This window comes from Sinocyclocheilus anshuiensis, unplaced genomic scaffold, assembly GCF_001515605.1.
Source record: "Sinocyclocheilus anshuiensis isolate Anshui unplaced genomic scaffold, SAMN03320099.WGS_v1.1 scaffold542, whole genome shotgun sequence".
Lineage (NCBI taxonomy): Eukaryota > Metazoa > Chordata > Actinopteri > Cypriniformes > Cyprinidae > Sinocyclocheilus > Sinocyclocheilus anshuiensis.
Genome location: NW_015547685.1, coordinates 2,245,702 through 2,252,780, shown reverse-complemented (window position 1 = coordinate 2,252,780; position 7,079 = coordinate 2,245,702). Strand labels below are relative to the sequence as shown.

Here is a 7,079-nt window from a genome sequence, read left to right as displayed (position 1 = left end):
AAGTTGATGTATTTCCTCAGTGACCAGCACGGATCAGCTCCAGGCATGACGGAAGAGATATCTTCCTCTTTTGGAAGGCCAAACAAAGTAGTTTCGCTTTCACAACGAAGCACACAGCACCTTCACGACATGGCGGCGGTGTCAACAATACTACAGCGAGAATAAAAGTTACGCCTTCTTTCTTTGCATGAACATTTGGGCGGTGTTATGCAAATCTTCCCAGATAGTGACGTAGGTATGTGGGGGCGTGTTAGAACGAGCCGTTTTAGGTGTGGCTGACTCTTAACTTTTATAAAGAATATCTCTTTGGATTTGAGACTTTAGTCTTTGCAACTTTACAGATCTTCTTTATGCACCAAGAGCTTGTAACACTTCAAAGAGAAAGGAAAAATTGAAATCGCATCATATGACCCCCTTAAAGGAGTAGTTCACTTCCAGAACAAATATTTACAGATAATGTACTCACCCCTTGTCATCCAAGATGTTCATGTCTTTCTTTCTTCAGTCGTAAAGAAATTATGTTTTTTGAGGAAAACATTTCAAGATTTCTCTCCATATAATGCAGTTCTATGGTGCCCCCAAGTTTGAACTTCCAAAATGCAGTTTAAATGCAGCTTCAAAGGGCTCTAAACGATCCCAGCCAAGGAAGAAGGGTCTTATCTAGCGAAACGATCGATTATTTTCTAAAAAAAAAAAATTACAATTTATATACTTTTTATCCTCAAACGCTTGTATTGTCTAGCTCTACGTGAACTCTGTTTTTCGGTTCAAGACAGTTAGGGTATGTCGAAAAACTCCCATCGCATTTTCTCCTCCAACTTCAAAATCATCCTTATAAGTGTGTACACTTTGCTTATTACACACACAGGAATGCGCGGCAGCAAACAAACATTTTTAAAAATGAAAAATTAAAGGATTCAAATGCACCTGTACATTGTATGGGTCAAAATTATAGATTTTTCTTTTATGCCAAAAATCATTAGGATATTAAGTAAAGATCATGTTCCATGAAGATATTTTGTAAATTTCCTACCATAAATATATAAAAACTTAATTTTTGATTTTTTTAATCAAAAAATCAACAACTTTAAGGCGATTTTCTCAATATTTAAATTTTTTTGCACCCTCAGATTCCAGATTTTCAAATAGTTGTATCTCGACCAAATATTGCCCTATAACCCTAAGCTTATTTATTCAGCTTTCAGATGATGTATAAATCTCAATTTCGAAAAATTGACACTTATGACTGGTTTTGGGGTCCAGGGTCACATATACAGCCTTCCCCTGGAATTTATCCATGCTAAACAAATCCTTTATGTTCTACCATGTAGGAAAACTGATCTCACATATCTTCAGAGAAAACGAGGTTTGCAGAGATAGAGTGGGAGAGATACTTCAGCTACACCAATATCGATGTGCCAGACATTTACTCTGGCCCACGACTAACCTTTCCTTTAGATATGGATCAGGCTGCTGATCTTGTAGAGGCCTTTAAAAACAAACGAGTAGGTGCTCCATGAGGATGCATTAAATATATGTTTTAGGTATATGATAATCAGATGTCTTTAACCATGTACACTTCTGGTTTCTCCAAGCAGCAGCTTCACTCTCGTTACGTTCTTCAGCTTCTTCTGGAAACATGGAAGTTGCTCAGAGTGTTGCCAAATATCAACCGAGTCTCTACATGCCATAGCAAAGAAATAACCATTTGTGGTGAGAGCAGCTGACACATCGTTTTAGTGTTGCCAAATATCAACCGAGTCTCTACATGCCATAGCAAAGAAATAACCATTTGTGGTGAGAGCAGCTGACACATCATTTTAGTTTGTTTTTTTTTTTTGTTTTTTTTTTATTAAAACTATTCAATGCCCCTTCTAAATAAAATTATGGACTTTATTACAGGTGATTTACATGGGCAATTAGAAGACTTGCTACTAATATTTTACAAGTTAGGTATTAAATTATTTCACACTCAGCTACAATATTGTGTTAGCCTGATAAAGCATGTCTTTAAGTATATCGGTTCCTATGGATTTGGGGGTCTGTTTATTTTTCCAGAATGGAATGCCGTCACTGGAGAAACCCTATGTTTTCAATGGAGACTATGTGGACCGTGGCAAAGACTCCATGGAGATTCTGCTCATATTGTTTGCTTTCCTGCTTGTGTATCCTGGAGATGTTTATCTTAATCGAGGAAACCATGAAGATCACATCATTAATCTGGATAATGGAGGTAATGGATATGTGCTGAACACATGTATTCACTAAGATACTCTTAAAACTTTGGACAGTACTTGCATTTTGCAGTACCCCAGCTTAATATGTATAATGAGATTTTTTTTAGTTTATTTTTATTATTATTACACTGAAAAATAAGTTGGTGTAGAAACAATTTTCACTCAGAAATTGCTAGTAAATTTCACAATTAGTTACAAAGAAACAGCAAATAACACATTGTAATAGTATTTTAATGTAAAATGTACTCCAGTAATCTTTTATTTACTTCAAAAAAATAATAAAAAATAAAAAACTCACTTTTTTATTAAAAAAAAAAAAAGAAGAAGCTTAGAATGGCATTTGAATATTGTATTGGACAAAGGAGGCCCTTGGAGTCAAAAAGGTTGAGAAACACTGGTCTAGATGAGGCAGTGTACTAATATTTGTGAGGATCGGTCACAAGGTGGCACTATAATATGATCATTTAAACTTTTGCTTGTAACTTCAGAACTAAGAGAGCAAGAATAAAGATTCTATTTTCATCTGAATCAAATGGTCAGACTGATTTCCCTTTTTTCTAAGAGAAAAACTTCTGTCACTTTGAATTTTGTTTTTGTCATTTTCTCTTCAAAGGTATGGCTTCACCAAAGAAGTACTGAGCAAATACAAGGTAGGTCATTATAGCCGCTCTGACTACGAGCTGAATCGTGGCTACGCTCAGGCTACGTATTGAACATGTCAAAGAAATGAAACCAAACACCTTGTAAATGCTGTTGACTTTGCTTAAAAGATTGAATATCATACATCTCACAAGTTATTTTGCCAAAAAACGACATGAAACCAAATTCAAGGTTATTTGGGATAGAAGTGGGTTACACATAGCTGGACTATATCGGGTCTATAGTTAACCGAGATGCTGAAATGACGGCTGTTGCTTGCTGGGTAAGTAGGCCTACATCTAATGTCTGTGCACTATAATTCCTCAGAGTTTGTTTACCATTATGAAACAGTAAGGGATTTCCTGACACTTTCTTTCCAAGAACAGCACCTATTAACAGAAAGTGGCCTGCTCAGGCTTACAGTTTAAAAGGGGAAACTCTGGTCAATTCTCCTGCAGTTATTTTCACAGTGAATATGGGCCAGTCCTCGGTAAGAGGATTACAATGAACAGGCTTCAAGAATTCTTGTACTCTGTCACTGGTGGCTGTTAACTAACTAGATGATAAATGAACAAACATTTGACTGCATACACTCGATGCCATAGAAGAACCTTTTTGTCTAAATGGTTCCATAAAGAACCTTTAACATCTGAAGAACCTTTCTGTTTCACAAAAGGTTCTTTGTGGCGAAAGAAAGTTCTTCAGATTATAAAAAGGTAAGAAAGAGATGGTTCTTTAAAGAACCTTTGACTGAATGGTTCTTTGTGGAACCACAAATGGTTCTTCTATGGCATCGCTGTGAAGAATCTTTTAAAGCACCTTTATTTTTAAGAGTGTATATGACACCTTAGTAGGAAATTGAGATTGGTTTTTAACATTGGAAAGATATTATATTTATATTAGCATTTAAAGAACTTCTGGCTGTTAACTAGCTGGTAAATTAATAAACTTTTGATTGACATTTGATTAGTAGGGAATTTAATATACATTTGAGTCATTTGTACTATGTTTATACTAGTATTCTAAAAGACAATTGGGAACGCCTTTATGTATAATACATTGTAAAGGCATTCATAATGTATGTTGTAATACATTATATATTTTCAAAAATAATTGTAACCAAAGTTAAAATGCATTACAGGGCTCTACAGTGCGACCATTTCATTTGCGACTGAAAACTATTGCGTGCGACTATGAAAACATATTTAGGAGCACCAGTGCGACTGACCAGATCTTCATCATACTTGTGATTGTGATCGCTGAGGGGAGCTTCAAAGGTTTCTACGTATTTTTGCAGCGTTGAGTAATGTATCACATACATATCTCATGAATCCTTTCATAAGCAAAGTGTAGACAGGGTGTAAATAAGAGATTCATTGCGCAGTGTAGAGAGCTTCGTTGATTATAAATGTGAGCTAGCGATGAGCTAATATGAGTGACAGCTTTTAATGATTTTTAAGGGAGTTTGTAAATGTGATACTGATTTAATACAGCAGTTAAATAGACAAGAAGTTAATATGCTCCTAAATTTTTTAAGTTAGGAGCACAAGCGCTCCTAAAAAGAAAAATAAGCGTAGAGCCCTGCATTATAATATTTGAAGGTTTGTTTGTCTAGTATAATGTGTTTTAATGCATGAGACTTTCTAAAGGTGCAACAATGAATAGATGAGTATTATAATGTATTTTAAAAGGGGTTACGTTTATTCATGAGATCATACAATCAATGCATTACCAGGCATAATTAATGTATTAAAACTACTTTTATAATGTGTTATATATAAAGGTTTCAAGTAAAGAAAATGCAGGTTAAGCAATAGGACAATAGGCTGATCTTTAGTAGTCAACTTGTTTTTTGGCAGATTTAGGGTCAGTGGCATTAATTATAGCTTTATTAATATTTTGAAATAGATTTAATTTTATAATTTTTTATTTTTATTTTAATTTAAGTTAAAGTTTTAGTAATTAGTTGTGTTTTGTCATTAGTTTTTGTTTATTTTTAAATATGTCTATATAGTTTTTATTAAGTTTTAGTTTGTTGTTTTAGTACTCCAACTTAAAAAGAGTAATGCAACTAGATGAAATAATTTATTCAATTTATTTTATTTCAATTAATGTTTTTTTATTTCAAGTAATGACATTTTTATGGTTATAGTTTTAATTGTAGTTAATGATAATAACTCTGCTGCAATATGATAATCCGATAATAACTCATTACATCATCAGTAATGTGGTATGCTCTGTTCTTTTGCCGTGTTTCAGCTCTAAGCTTCACATTATGGGGCAGTTTATTTGATGTGCATTGTTTCCTCAAATTTCTCATCTGTTTAATTACATTAAGCTGCATAGGAAGCAAATTCTCAAGTTGCTCCAGAAGATCTTCAGCTGGTTGCCTTTAGTGACAGTAATCGATCAGCGGGTGCTGATTGATAGTCCATGGAGGAGTCTCAGACACCACTGATCTCGCTCTGATAGCTTGAGTGGACAGACACAGAGTGAGTCGAACAAATGGTTAACATGTTGTTAAAGCATGAACATCTCCTCTTATTTTAACTGATGATAAAAAAATTTGTATTTCTATAGTATGTGTCTGCTCTGAGGCCTCCTAAAAGGAAGACTCCATCACGTACTAATGTATATGCCAGGGTTGGCAAACGTCGGTCCTGGAGAGCCGCAGCCCTGCAGAGTTTTGCTTCAACCCTAATCAAACACACCTGAACAAGCTAATCAAGGTCTGAGCGGTTACTAGGAAGCTACAGGCAGGTGAGTTTTAATTAGGGTTGGAGCTGAACTCTGCAGGGCTGCGGCTCTCCAGGACCGGAGTTCGCCACCCCTGGTATATGCAGATTCAGAGCGTTATCATGAGATGACCGTTTTGTGATATTGTACATAATGTTTGTGGTTTGACTGATTTGCAGTACTAAATGTCTTAAAACAGTGATTCTCAACCTTTTCTCTCATTATCCGTAGCAATATTCGATGGCCTAATGAATTTTCTAGTTGTTTGTGATTTACTGGATAAGGATTAAGGATGCAGAGTTTTTATATATTTATAAAAATAAAATATTTTTGCTCACAATTTCTACCTGATAAAATGTTTTTGTGCCTGGCATACACTCTTAAAAATAAAGGTTAGAAAAGTTTTTGGTTCTGCAAAGAACCTTTCAGTAAACAGTTCTTAAAATAACTTTTTTTTCTTAATGTGAAGAACATTTTAGTAATCTGAAGAACCTTTCACCACTGTAAAAAACCTTTTGTGGAAAGGAAAGATTTCATGGATGTTAAAGGTTCTTCATGGAAGCATCGATACCAATAAAGAACCTTTGTTTTTAAGAAAAATGCATGTTTATAAAATGTATAAAAGGCCCAAAGAGTTATAAGATTTATTAATTTATATGACTTTTCCATGTGTAAAAAATACCTTTTATAATTCTTCTATAAATGTTTTTGAGGAGGTGAATTAAAATAAGAAATAGCTTGATTTTTCAGTTGTTTGGGCTTATTTTAATGTCTAAATTTTTTTAAATCATTTTAAGTTCATTTGAGGCCCACTGGTGGGCTCCTTGGTCAAGAACAACTGTACCAATACAATGCATGTGTAGTTTTGCACCTTTAAAGGGTTAGTTCACCCAAAAATGAAATTAGCCCACAAATTACTCACCCTCAAGTCATCCTAGGTGTATATGACTTTCTTCTTTCAGACGAATCCAGTCGGAATTATATTAAAAATTGTCTTTGATCTTTCAAGCTGTTTAATGCCACTCAGCGGCTGTTGCATGCATCTGTCCAAAAGAAGTTAAATAAAAAGCGCCCATCCATAAAAAAAGTGTCTCACACGGCTCCGGGGGTGAACAAAGGGCTCCTGTAGCGAATCGATGCGTTTTTGTATGAAAAATATCCATATTCAAAATGTAATAATCACTTTAACCCTTTGATGCATACGATCACACCAGTGTGATTAGAACGTTCAGTGTGTCACGTCAACTGCTGAATTTAAATCCGCTTTCGTTCTTTGCCTGGCGCAGGGCCAGATCGGACGCGCTGAGTGCTTGTCATATTATCACAAATATTCAGTGTTTTCAACCATATAATACTTATTTTAGGTTTCAGACATTTAAATACATATAAGTACTAGCAAAACCATACATTTACAGTTTGTAAAATGCACGCTGATGTTTATGGAAACGGCAATAATGATCCTTACAA

General features: G+C 34.8%; 1 pseudogene; it reads left to right on the top strand.

Annotated features, from left to right (window-relative positions):
* The window catches only part of LOC107703217 (serine/threonine-protein phosphatase with EF-hands 2-like), a 17,759-nt pseudogene that overhangs the window by 4,313 nt on the left and 6,367 nt on the right, over positions 1–7,079 (top strand).